Here is a 14,075-nt window from a genome sequence, read left to right as displayed (position 1 = left end):
TGCATAAATAATTCCCTTCCTAACCAGCAACTAATAGACGCCTCTTAAGAGTTTAACTTGTTATGTAAATTATAAAATCATCTCGAATTCGCCTTTGTGCATATCTACGTCCACTTCTCTTTCTTTCACGTAGTATTGTAGTAACTTCTTGCTGCCTTACTTTAATCTGACATGAAATGCCCATACAATGGTAGGTACAATATTAGCCAGAGAAGAGAGTATTGGGCCTTAAGGGCATGTGATGATTAGAAAAGTCATGTTTCAATGTTGGTACAATAAAAAATAATTTATCTTTTCTTGAGTTTTTATTTATTTGTTGTATTAATTAGGTTTTTGAGTTGTCAATTTACACTTCCATAGTCCACGTAAGTCCAAATCCTATCTAAGATATTGTACGCAGAATAATTATTGAGGGCGAAGAAAATATTTCCATATATAGATAGGAACATAATTTCTTCTTCAGGGATTGGATCTTTAATTTGTAGTTGTGGTTGTAATGCGAGTTTTGTCAGTTTTATGAATATGTAAATATTGATCAAGTATAACTAGAACCAGACGAAGTCGAGCGTTGGAGCAACGATAAAGTTGTCTTTGTGATCTATAGGTCACTGTTTCAAGCCGTGGAAGCAGCCGTTAATGCTTGTATTCGAGTGGAATGTCTACATCGTACCCATTGAGTTGCGGCCTTTCCCCAAATCGTAGGTGAATGCGAAATATTTTGTACACCGAATTACCCTTAATTATAACTAGAATCATATATATACTTCATAATCCACACACAAGTTCTTTGTGCAAGTGTTTTACATATTTTGTGAGGTCAAATGGCTTAATCGCGTTATACTCTATTGGTTTGTAATTGAATCCAGAATTCTGTTGTGTAAATTCCACTCTATCGTCCCATAAGATCTAAAAAATTTAATTACCTTTTTTCACGATCATGTCAAACTTTTCTGAGTTATCAGTTTAACTAGTAACGAATCTAGAATTTAAAGTTTGTAGGTTTTGTTTTTTATACATGTATTAATCAATCACATATAGTTTGAGTTAGATACAATTTGCATCGTCTAGTCTAAGTTTGCCACTAAACCTAATGGAGGTCAGTGACGGATCTAGATATGAGATATACGTTCATATGAACTTAGTAGTTTTTTATAGATTTTATATATGTATTAAAAATTTACGAAATATGTATGAATATTTCACTATGAACTCGATTATTATTGTATATTAATTTGAGGTCATTGTAAAACCCATAAACTTCAAATCCTGAATATGGTGATTGAGTTAAAACTATTTGTTGTAAGTTTATCCGGCACACACATTTAACATTCAATAGGCTGGTTGGTAGAATGTGTGTGTAGTTTGTGAAACGCATTTAACAGAATATTTTGATAAACAAGTACATGATGTATACATAAAGTTAGCATTTATGTACAAAAAGGTCAAGAATACACAATATTTATTGATAAAATCACTAGATAATAACCTCTCTACTTATTACTTCTTAGCCTTTTCTCCGTTGAGGCAGGAATTTATGCTATTAATTGGAGAAACTTATAGTATAGCCACTCCCAAAAATATATATTCTGCTGACTATTATTTTAAGTTCTACATTTTTTATAATAGTCGGTAAAATATATATTTTTGTATAGCAATGTACAATATTCATATTTTATATTCTTCCCGTTTCAATTTATGTAAATCTATTTGATTGGGTACGGAGTTTAAGAAAAAAAGAAGACTTTTGAACTCGTGGCTATAAATTATTGGAGTAAAATGAGGCACATATTTTATGTGGCTATAAATCATTGCATATAGGTAATTTTTACTATCAAATATGAAAATGGATCATTCTTTTTAGCACGGGTTAAAAGGAAATAAATTCACATAAATTGAAACAAAATACATACTATGTTTTTTGTATATTTAACTGACCGGCCAAATATGTAACTTGTCCTTATTAATTCTAAGGCAATGGTAGGACTTAGGGCTTTTAGCGTCACATTCTAGTGGTTCGTGTACAATAAGATCGGGGCATTTGCATCTATACCCGCTTTTTATGCCACATTTTAACTTGTGCCCGCTTTGCAAAAAAATTGCAAGCGTACCTGCTTTTTCGCATAACTTCAGCATATGGGGCTGAAGTAGCAAAGGCAATCACGCAAAACTTCAGCATTCTAGTAGCCGGGCCTGAAGTTCAGCTCTAGAGCTGAAGTTTTTGTGTTGTAAATGGGAAACTTCAGCTCTAGAGCTGAAGTTTTTTTACCACCTATTAATATTACATACTAGAGCTGAAGTTTTTTACCACCTATTAATATTCAGCTCAGCTGAAGTTTTTTACCACCTATTAATATTCAGCTCAGCATACTAGAATGTGATGCTTCTGGCAAAGGAATATGTGTTGTTTTGATGCAAGATTCTAAACCTATTGCCTACTTTAGTGAGAAGTTGAGTGGAGCCACATTGAACTATTCCACTTATGACAAAAAGCTATATGTTTTGGTAAGGGCTTTAGCCACATGGCAACATTACTTGTGGCCAAGAGAGTTTGTCATTAAAACTGACCATGAATCCTTAAAATACTTGAAGAGTCAAGGTAAGCTTAGTAGAAGACATGCTAAGTGGGTTGAATTCATTGAAACTTTTCCTTATGTAATTTCTTACAAACAAGGGAAAGAGAATGTTGTTGCTGATGCACTTTCAAGAAGGTATGTCTTAGTTTCTACCCTGACTTCTAAATTAATGGGTTTTGATCAAATCAAGGAACTTTATGCTAATGATGTTGATTTTGGCAAAAATTTTGCAGATTGTAAGTTAGGTCCTTTTGAGAGGTTTAACCTACAAGATGGGTTTCTCTTTAAGGAAAATAAGTTGTGTATCCCTAATTGCTCTTTACGTGAAGTATTTGTAAGGGAAGCACATTGTGGAGGACTTATGGGACACTTTGGAGTCCCAAAGACAATAGACATACTTGCTGAAAATTTCTTTTGGCCTGGAATGAGAAAAGACGTTGAAAGAATGTGCACACAGTGTTTGGAATGTAAACAAGCTAAATCTAAAGTGTTACCACATGGTCTTTACCCGCCATTACCTCTTCCTACTTCACCTTGGATTGATATTTCTATGGATTTTGTGTTAGGTCTGCCTAGAACAAGGTATGGTAAGGATAGTATATTTGTTGTGGTAGATAGGTTCTCCAAGAAGGCTCGTTTTATTCCTTGTTTAAAGACTAATGACGTTTCACATGTTGCTGATCTTTTTGTAAAAGAGGTTGTCAAATTGCATGGTATACCTAGAACTGTTATTAGTGATAGAGATGCTAACTTTTTGAGCCACTTTTGGCGTGTATTTTGGGGAAAGTTAGGCACTAAATTGTTGTTTTCTACTTCTTGTCACCCACAAACTGAAGTAGTTAATAGAACCTTAGAAAACATGTTGAGGGTTGTTTTGAAAGGTAAATTAACTTCATGGGAATATCACTTGCCTATGATTGAATTTTCTTACAATAGAACAATCCATTCTTCTACAGGTATGTCTTCTTTTGAGGTTGTTTATGGCTTTAATCTCTTTACTCCACTTGATTTATTACCATTACCTACTAATAATATTGCTAATCTTGATGGTAGGACAAAAGTTGAGATGATGAAAAAAATTCATGAGCAAATAAGGCTTGCAATTGAGAAGAAAAATAAGCAAACTTTCTTGAGAAAGAATAAGGGCCGAAAACAACTTATTTTTAAACCTGGAGATTTAGTTTGGGTTCACTTTAGGAAGGAGAGATTTCCTTCCAAAAGGAAGTCAAAGCTGCATCTTAGAGGAGATGGCATTGAATAGAACTAGAAGGTGTAAAAGGTTTAGAGTTAAAGGTTTTACCTCCCTCTTTGTTCTCAAATTTACCTTTACCCTTGTCTTCTTGAGGTCTAGAAGAACTCTTCATCTCATGATATGGCCATGACTTCTTGGAGATGGTGCTTGTCCGACCTTTCCACGAGCTAGTCTGCTTTCTTTTATTTTGATTTTCTACCTTTACACACAAATCAACTAACTTATCTATTGTTACATATTGTTGTAATTCTACTACATCAGTTATTTCCTTATTTAAACCATTTAAAAACCTATCCATTGTAGCCTCTTCTTCCTCTGTACAATTAGCTTGGATCATAGCCATATCCATAGCCTCTTCTTCCTCTGTACAATTAGCTCTAGAGATGAAGTTTTTGTGTTGTAAATGGGAAACTTCAGCTCTAGAACTGAAGTTTTTTTATCACCTATTAATATTACATACTAGAGCTGAAGTTTTTTACCACCTATTAATATTACATACTAGAGCTGAAGTTTCCAGTTATAACACAAAAACTTCAGCTCTAGAGCTGAAGTTTTTTTACCACCTATTAATATTACATACAGTTGCTCGTCTTGTATTAGCTAGGCAGGTATAAATATTTTTAAATTAATTAAAAGCATGACAGGCACAAGAAAAAAACAAAGGTCGGAGAGTGATATATACATGTATCATCTGGGGGATTGGATTAGTGGGTAGAAAGCAGAGGAGAGAGCTAGAGCAGTCATTCCAATTCTCGAAGGGAAAAAAGAAAAGCTAAAAAATAAAGTAAGAACGTGAAAGGGTAGCTTTTGCACAGCTTGTGATGTTGTTTTTATGCATATCAATCTCAATCTAGATCCTTGCTTTCTTCTGGTGAGGTACTGAAGCGGAGAAGAAATGGAGCTGAAGTTGTTTAAAAAGTGAGTACAAGTTAAAAGTTTTTAAAAAAAATGGGTATAGGTTAAATGGGAGCGACCAAATAGGACGCCCTGTGCAATTTTTACAATAAGATCTTGATCCTTGAAAATTTTACCCAACCACTGCATTCACTGACTCACTGTCTTCCATAACTGTGATGTGATTTAGGCTCCACATTTTATTGAGAAACAACTGCAACAACATGATCAACAAGGGTTGTGGTGGAGTGGTAAGTACCCCTTCATCCTTAACCAGAAGTCTCGGGTTCGAGTCCCTGGGCATGGAGTCACCTTTGTTAGGGAACACTTTACCCCCAACGTGGGACTTCCCGGCGCGAATTCAAATTTAGTCGGGCCCCAATGTGAGTACCGAACATTCGGATGGGAAGCCAACAAAACAACTACAACATGATTAAGTTTTATAGTGATCCAATTTGCTGCTGCATACTTAGTAAAGTAAAATAAAATAGTGTAGAAACAAAAATAGACAGATTAAAGGTGTGCGTGATTTTGACGGGTAAAGTCCACAAATAGCCACTTTTCAATTCCCGAACACAAAAAAATAGCCGTTGTCATAGAATTTCATATTTCATTGGTTAAATTCCAAAAGAATGTCATAGAAAGCAACTGTGGAATTTGAAACTTCATGACAGTAGTTATTTCTTAATTACAGGGCTTAATAATGGCTAGTGACTACAATTTCTACAATTTATAACCATGTGAAAATTGTATGGTCTAGCCAGTTTTCGGAATGATAATTAAAAAAAAAATAGCGTTTGCAAAATTATTGAAAAATTGCCACTATTTTACTGCAACACTGAAAGTTCCAGCATAATATATTGGAGATTGGCGCACCTGTGTATAAACTTCCAGCATATTATGTTGGAGCTCCAACACACGAAAAGTTCCAGCATAATATACTGGAGATTGGAGCACCTGTGTATGAACTTTCAACATATTATGCTAGACCAGTATGCTATACTAGAACTCCAGTATATTATGTTGGAACTCTAGTATATTATGCTAGAATATTTTCCAGATTTTGAACAGTATTTTCATTCAGATTTATTTTTACATAAAAAGTGGCTAAATTTTGATTACTTTTAAAACGGTAGCTATTTTTCCTTTATTACTCGTAAATTTGTCTATTTTTGAGTTTCACCCTTTAACCATGGATAAGCTTGAAAGATTCACGTCAGGGGTGGCCCACAAGATGGTAGTGCCCAATTCATGGGATCTGCTTCATTTGATCAGACAATATGCAGGTATTATGGGTCGTGTAGGAGTACTCACATAAGCCCAAGAACGGTTTCGGTGGTATGTGGACCCTTTCTCTTGAAGAATTCTTGGGAGAATTATACAGTTTAGCCTCTCCCAAAAATAATATATATATATATATATATATATATATATATATATATATATATATATATATATATTATATTAATATATAATATACATACTTTTTGTATAATTATTTAGCGAATATAATTATTTTTGACCGACCGATCAAATGTATAACTTGCCCAATATTTTTCTTGTTTGCTGCTCTTGCCAGCTTTTCGCAGAAATCAAAACGGGAAATTTTCATAACTGCAACTTTTATAAGAGTATATTCCATTATGAGAAATTTTCATAAAGCATTATCTTTTATTAGTAATTAGTCATCTATAGATACTATTTGCTATAATACAGATTATAGATACTTTTTCTGTGGTTATAAGATGTATTTGATGTATTTAAGCTATTGTATTCATGAATACAGTAGCAAAATAGGCGTGAATCAGGGAAGTCCAGCTAATCAGTTGTTGTATTCGAGTATATTCGGCTGTATTCATGGACTGTATTCGACTGTATTCATGGCGTGAAATAGGGAATTACATTATTTTTAAAATGGAAAATAAATCAACTAACATAGTAGACTCCTAATATAACTCAACAAACTCAATTATAACACAAAAGTTTTGTATTTTCAGTTATAAAGAAGATTCGCAACCAAAAAATACCACAAAAACATAGCAATCTTCAGAGAAATTATATAATACATCTGAATACATAAATTATATTAATTAAAAAAAATATATGAATACATTCATGGCATATAGCGAGACAGTGAATATAATGAAATACATAGAATACAACGGGATAGATTAAAATACAATGAGAAAAAAAGATACTGAATACAATGAAATACATGGGATATAACGAGATACATTGAATTAAAATGAAAAAAATAGTGAATACAATGAAATACATAGAAATACAACGAGATATGCTCTTAATAAAAGGTAACAGAATCTTCAAATTGCTCAACCCCAAACTTCAGACGACCTATTTTAGTCGACGATTTTCCGACGACCCATCGAATTCCGACCATGATTCCATAAGCAGCGATGGGAGAAAAAAGAAGAAAACAAGAAAGATCGTTGAAGAAGAAATTGCTAGCATCTGTAACGCATCTGAAGAAGTTAAAGTCCCAGAATTGAATTTCGCTAGCTACCCGCTGGTAAGGAATCGGAAGAAATTGCTAGCACCCACTGAAGAAGAAATTGCCAAGAATTTAAAGTCCCAAAAAATTCCTTGTCATGGAAAGGAAGAAGAAGAAGAAACATACTAGAGTTGGCCTTGGAGATTTCGTTGCCTTCATTAGGGTCAAGCCAGAGAGGCAACGTATTTTATGAGAGAGAGGGCGGCGTATTTTATGGCTTAAGGGTAGGATGACCATAAATAGGTATTTGGCTATAAAAATTAAAAGGTAGTTGTGGAATATAATTTTTTAAAATGGTATTTATTTAAAATAAATAAGGTATTAACTTTTGTTATAGGAGGTAACTAATCCTTCCCCCCCACACTATGCATATTGGCCAAATTGCAACGATTGTAGAAGAGAGTAGTCAAATGGACACTCCCTTAGAAAACTTCAAAATAGAAATTAAGTGTCCTATAAATCAAGACCTAGAGCAACCAAAAGACATGAACTTGGAAGAAACAATCATTGGTTCTCCAACCAATCGGCTAACCTCTTCTTCTACCCAAAATCTCACGCCTACTACCAGTGCATTAAATATTTCTTCTCCTATCCAAAATGCCAAGAGTTCCTTCATCCCTAAGAAGAAGGAATCTTCTAATCCAAACCCTATCACAACACAGACCTCTCAACATGGAAAACATTCCACCTTCAATCCTCAGGAACAACCACAGATAATTTACGCTCAACCACCCCAATCTCAAGACTACCAACCCTCGAGCTGGATGGAACTAGGTCTCATGGGCCATGCAATATAGTTCACGGTCCCAATCAATGGCCAGGCGGTTGTTGTGATCCTCTACAACACACAATATCTAGCACAACTCATCACGGAGGGAATGAGGTTAGCCATGAACAACTATCTCAATCAAGTATAGATCAACAACATTATCCACCCGATGGCTCCATTAATGAACCCTCAAATGACTCAAGTAATGAGAGAACAATGGAGCATGCCACCTCAGTTCAACCCCATAAACCTTCAAAATGCCCTGTTGGATCTTCCCTTCTTTCCACCAGAGATATATACTCAGCTCAACCCCATCTTTCTCCCTTGGGACATCAACCAAGGGAACCAAGAGATGCCAGCCCCCCCATCCCCTCCAATACCCCCACATCAACAACAAGTCGACCCCATACCCAGGCCAGTGGAGGCAGAAATAGAGAAGGATGATGTCCGTCTAAACCTACACTTAGGGCCAACCCTAGAACTCTCAAACCTAGACGGAATAAAAAAAAATCTCTTCACGGAGAGGCACGAGAAGATGCATGTGCTCAGCTGCCCGTTGGCCATATACAAGTGCTCGATGGATATCCGTCCTCCACACGACCCAACAGTGGGCAACAAGGCGATGATTCTAATTCCTTCGATGAGAAGAAATCATGTCCAAACGGGAGGGATATGGGAGAATGGAGAGATGGTAAACCCTGAATCTAATTTAGCCATGAATCATCCTACAAATTTCATAATATGGAATATAAGAGGAGGGAATAATGACAATTTCCGGAGAAACTTTAGGGAGATACTTGACACACATAGGCCGTGTATGGTGACTTTGTTGGAAACAAGGATGGTAACCACGCAGCCATGCTTAATGAGTTTGGGTTCACTGAGATGATTGAAGTTCCATCGGAGGGACAGTCTGGTGGTATGCTAATGATGTGGAAGGATGACATAATCAACGTTCAAAATGTTGTTCGTAGGGGTTAAGAGATCCATGGAACCATAGAGGTAATTCTTATACGTAAACCTTGGCATTTTACTTCCACATATGCTAGTACTTGTATTCACAATAGAAATATTATGTGGGATCACCTAGAAAGTATTAGCAATTCTTATAAAGGACCTTGGTTAGTAGTATGAGCACGTGATTTTTGCCCTATATGAGAATCACTCCCAAAAATTCAAAATAAACCAATTTTCCTTTGTGTGCAATGTTTGTATTTTTGTGGTATTTTTGTATAATTATTTGTATTTTTGTCTGTGCATGTTTATTTGTTTAAATTAATAAAAATATAAAATATGTCGCATTTTCATTTAGTATTTATTTAAGTTTGTTTTACAAAAATGAGAAAATCATAAAAAAATAATGTACGTTGCATTTTTAGCATTTAACGTCTAAATTGTACGATTTTATCGTTAATTGCTATTTAAATGTGCGATAATAGTTATTTGGAATTAATTAGTATTTTTTATAAGTTAATTTAGTTTATAAGTTAATTTAAAATTTTAGTTTTATTAATTAGGAAGTAAAAGAAAAGGGAGCAAAAAATATAAAAGAAAATCGGAATTAGGCCTCTTCTTCAATTTTGAACCACAGGCCCAAATATACCCAACCTTCCTCTACGACCTGGTCCATTCCAAACCGGGTCAACCCAGTCCATAACCTCAAAGACCCAACACCCCATTTCCCTATCTTTCATTTCAAAATAATACCCTAAAAAATTTTCACTGTTGAAAACTCCCATCCGCCCCCTCTCTTACCTTCTTCTTCTTCAAACCTCCAAATCCTCTCCCATGGCTGCCCTTCCCCTCGCCCAACGACCACCCCCTCTAGCCCTTCCCCCTCACCCTGTCACACTCACACACACACGTCCACATACACACACATACACAGCACACACACATCAAACATACGAAGCATGGGTGACCCCCCTCGAAGCTTCGCCATGGACGACCACCCTCGAAGCTTCGCCATGAACGACCACCCTCGAGCTCAAGCTCGTCCATGGACTGCCCTCCTTCTTCTTCTTCTTCTGAACACCAGCTCACTCGCCCAACCACAACAGTCCGTCGACCGCCCTGCCAAGCTCCGCCATTGACGAGCTCGTCAAGCTCCCTGCTGCGCGTCTCCTTCTTCTTCTCCGACATTGCTGCTGCTGCGTTCTTCATCCTTCACTGCTGCGTCGCTGCTGCTCTATCGTGCTGTTACTTCCAGATTCACGTCGCCATGGACGTTGCTGCTTCTTCTTCGTCGAAACCCAGCTCCACCTCGTCGCTACTGCTGCCTCGACGAGCTGATGCTGCGTCTTCTTCATCCTTCACTGCTGCTGCTTCCTTCTTCAAGTTCTTCGATGGTCCGTTCAGGGTCGTCTTCGGCGTCGAATTGTTTTGATGCGATAATCGCTTCCGGACGGATTTGTTTTCATTCATGTTCTTCGTCGTTCCGATCCGGTTAGTTGGTTTGAGTATCATTTTGTCCGTAATTTGTTTGATATTTTTCGGATCTGAAATCATTAAATGTTTGATTCTTGTTCTTGATTTTTATTCAGTTGTTTCATTTTTCTTATTTATTTTTAGATAGAAATTGTTAGTTTAATTATAATTTTTTTAGATTTAAGTTGAAGTTCAATTAATTATTTCTTCAGTTTGTTTTATTAATTTAAAAGGATTTAATTTTAATATAGAAGAGGTTAGTTTAAATCGTTTGAATCTGACATGTTTGTTGTTTAATTAAGAAATGATAATTCATTTTTTGTTTGAAGTTCATGTTAATTCAGTGATTTAATGTGAGTTTATGTTTTAGTTTTTTAATTTTTTATTTTAGTTTGAATCATGTATCTTTGCTGTAATTTTGTTGGATTTAATTTGAAGATCAATTGATTGTTTGAGTTTAGTGATTTGAATCTGTTTATTTTTGTTTAAGTTTAATTTGAATTTGAGCTCATGATTTGAATATACTTGTTTGTTATTATTGGTGAATCTGAAAATAGATTTGTTGTTTAAAAAGATTGTTCAATTAAAATAATTCCAGTTGTTTCTTGTTGTTCATCATATAGTTTGAGTTTGTTCATAAAATCTGATTAGGAATTGGTTATAGTTGCTATATTTTGGTTAGAATTGATTAGTTGAACTTGTTATAGCTGACGAGGTAGATTGGTAAATTACAAAGTTTTCAGGGTCAAAATGGTAATTTCAGTAAGGTCAGAGGGGTATTTTTGGAATTAAAATTCTGAACAATTATTTATTTTGAGTGCTCTGTCAATTAGGATTAAAATAATATTAAAATAATCAATAATGGAGGACAAGATATAATGGTGGGGAATAATGAAATTGTTTAATATAAGCATGGGGGACAAGATATAATGGGGTATTTGTTTAATGTAGTGGGGGATAAAACATTAAGTAGTGGGATTAAAAAGGGGGTTGAGTGGGAAGATAGTGGGTTTTATGTTTAAAAAATGCTGAAAGATGGGGATAAATAGAGGGACTTGATCAGATTTTAGAGGAGGAGACAGAAAAAATAGGGCTGAAGATTAAAGAGAGAGAAATAAAAATTCCGAAAAATATTAAGACTTTCAAAAAAAAATACAAAATAAAAAAAGCTGGAAATTAAAAGAGAGAGTAGTATACACCTGATAAATATTCTGATATACGGGTTCAGAAATTAAGGGTTAAATATTAATTAGTCTTTCAAATCTGAAAAGATTCCCTTGGCTTATGCCCGTTGTTTGTTGTCGGTGTTTCTGGATTTTTATCTTGATTTTCAAATCTATCACTGGGATTTTCTGTTGACTGGATTGCTGGTTATTATTGTTGTTGCTGTGTTACGTACTACGTTGCTGACTTTCTTCATATTATATTGGCAATACCAGGTACACAACTGTAATTTTGGCATTTTGTAAGCTGAAATGAAGAATGAAATGTTAAATTTCTAATTTAGTTTTTTTTTGTTTTTTTAATTGTATTTAGGGTATTTTATATATTATTATTCTGTAAATCGCCGTCGTTTTGCATAACTAGACATATTGTAGTGATGTATTAAATAATGCTTTGCTTTAACCTGATTATTAGGTAGTATATATTTAAGCATGTTCATTACTGATTAAACTGTCTAATAATTAAAATGAGAAGAAAATAACGTAAAAATGGCTTTATTAAATCAGTTTGGCAAAACTAATTAAGTTCACTATTCATAAGGGTTTTAGTATCGCCAACATTAAGTTAATCGAAATCATGTAGCTAAATTTAGTTAAAACATGAATTTAAATTAATTTTGCGAATCAAGTATTAGGACATGATTTGAATTAAAACAAGGTTAGTTAAGGTTAAATTAATTAAATTTTAGAAATACGGATTAGTAATCAAGATTGTTTCTAATTTTTAGTATTTGTAAATAATTAATTTCAATAGCTCAAGTCATCTAACAATATGATTTTAATCCGGTTATGGGATAATTAGTTTCTTTTAAAAAAAAAAATTTATTTGACAATTCCATATTGTATTTATAATTATCCGTTAATATTTGTTTTAAACTAGTATTTAATATGTTATTTTTAAGTATGTAGAGATTGATTTTATATTTATAAACAAACTTAATAATAATAAAAAAATATAGTCATTTTAAGATATTCATAAAATAAGGGAGGATTTCGCTAAAAGTAAATAAATATAAACAATACAAAAATTTGCAGGGTCCTCCAATCTTTTTTTTTTTTTAAAATACTTAGATTCCGGGATGGGCGGTTTAGTAAATTTCACGGTCCTACCTAAAAGTATAACAACGCGTGGTCTTTAGGCGCGTATTTAATAAGGGTATTTTCTTAAATATGGGTGTGCATTTATGTAACCCAAATCTTAATCTTGGCGGAGTCAAAATGTGTCAACAAATCACGTGTACACTGGTTGTGACGTGATTCGAGATGCGTTTTCACGACGTTGCAATTCTTGTATAAAATAATAATAATAACAATAATGATAAAAGCGGGTCAAAGTTAAATTTGCATATAAGTTCTTAATTGTTAAAAAAATCAGATAAATAAGCCAAATATAATAGTTGAGCGACCGTGCTAGAACCACGGAATCCGGAAATGCCTAACACCTTCTCTCGGGTTAACAGAATTCCTTATCCGAATTTCTGATTCGCGGACTGTTAAACAGAGTCATTCTTTCCTCGATTCGGGATTCAACCGGTGACTTGGGACACCATAAATCTCCCCAGTGGCGACTCTAAAATAAATAAACAAATCCCGTTTCGATTGTCCTTTAATTGGAAAAAAAACTCCTTCACCCCTCGCGGGGCGGAAAAAGGAGGTGTGACAAGTAGGTGGTGACTTTAATGACATTTTAGCCGCTAGTGAGAAATTCGGTAGCAAACCTATTAAGGATAGTAGAGCTAGATACATATGGTACAAAATCAACAAGTGTAGCTTGGTCAACCTAGGCTTCAAAGGAAGCAAATATACTTAGACAAATAATAGACATAACAAGAAGGGTCTTATTTTAGAAAGACTTCATAAAGTCTTCGGAAATGAGGAATGGATTGAACTCTTTACTAAAAGCTCTATTATTCACTTGCCTAGAACCCATTCTGACCACAATCCTATCCTTATAGAATTGATTCCAAGGAATAGATCACCCCATAAGGTTCCATTTAGACTAGAAACCTTTTGGTGTAAATCTCCGGAGTTTCAGATAATTGTCAAAAATAATTGGAATGATAGTGATTACTTTAAAGCTAGCCTAAATTTTGTAGATAAATCAAAACCTTGGAAAGATAGTACCTTTGGCAACATAATGGGAAGGAAGAGAAAATTGCTAGCTAGACTCCAAGGCATCCAAACTTCTAATAGCTATGCTACCAGCTCTTTCCTTAGGAATTTAGAATTAGACCTTCAAAATGAATTCAATGATATTCTAAAAATAGAGGAAGATTTTTGAAAACTTAGGTCTAGGATCATGTGGCTTAATGATAGAGACTCAAATACAAAATTCTTCCATGTCTCAGCCACCAATAGGAAAAGAAGAAACAAAATCAATTACTTCAAAGATGAGGCAGGTAATTGGATAAATGATCATAGCCAAATT

The sequence above is a fragment of the Nicotiana tabacum genome, chromosome 18 (assembly GCF_000715075.1).
Source record: "Nicotiana tabacum cultivar K326 chromosome 18, ASM71507v2, whole genome shotgun sequence".
Taxonomy (NCBI): Eukaryota; Viridiplantae; Streptophyta; class Magnoliopsida; order Solanales; family Solanaceae; genus Nicotiana; species Nicotiana tabacum.
The sequence above is the reverse complement of the archived record's forward strand: the minus strand, read 5'-3'. Positions refer to the sequence as shown.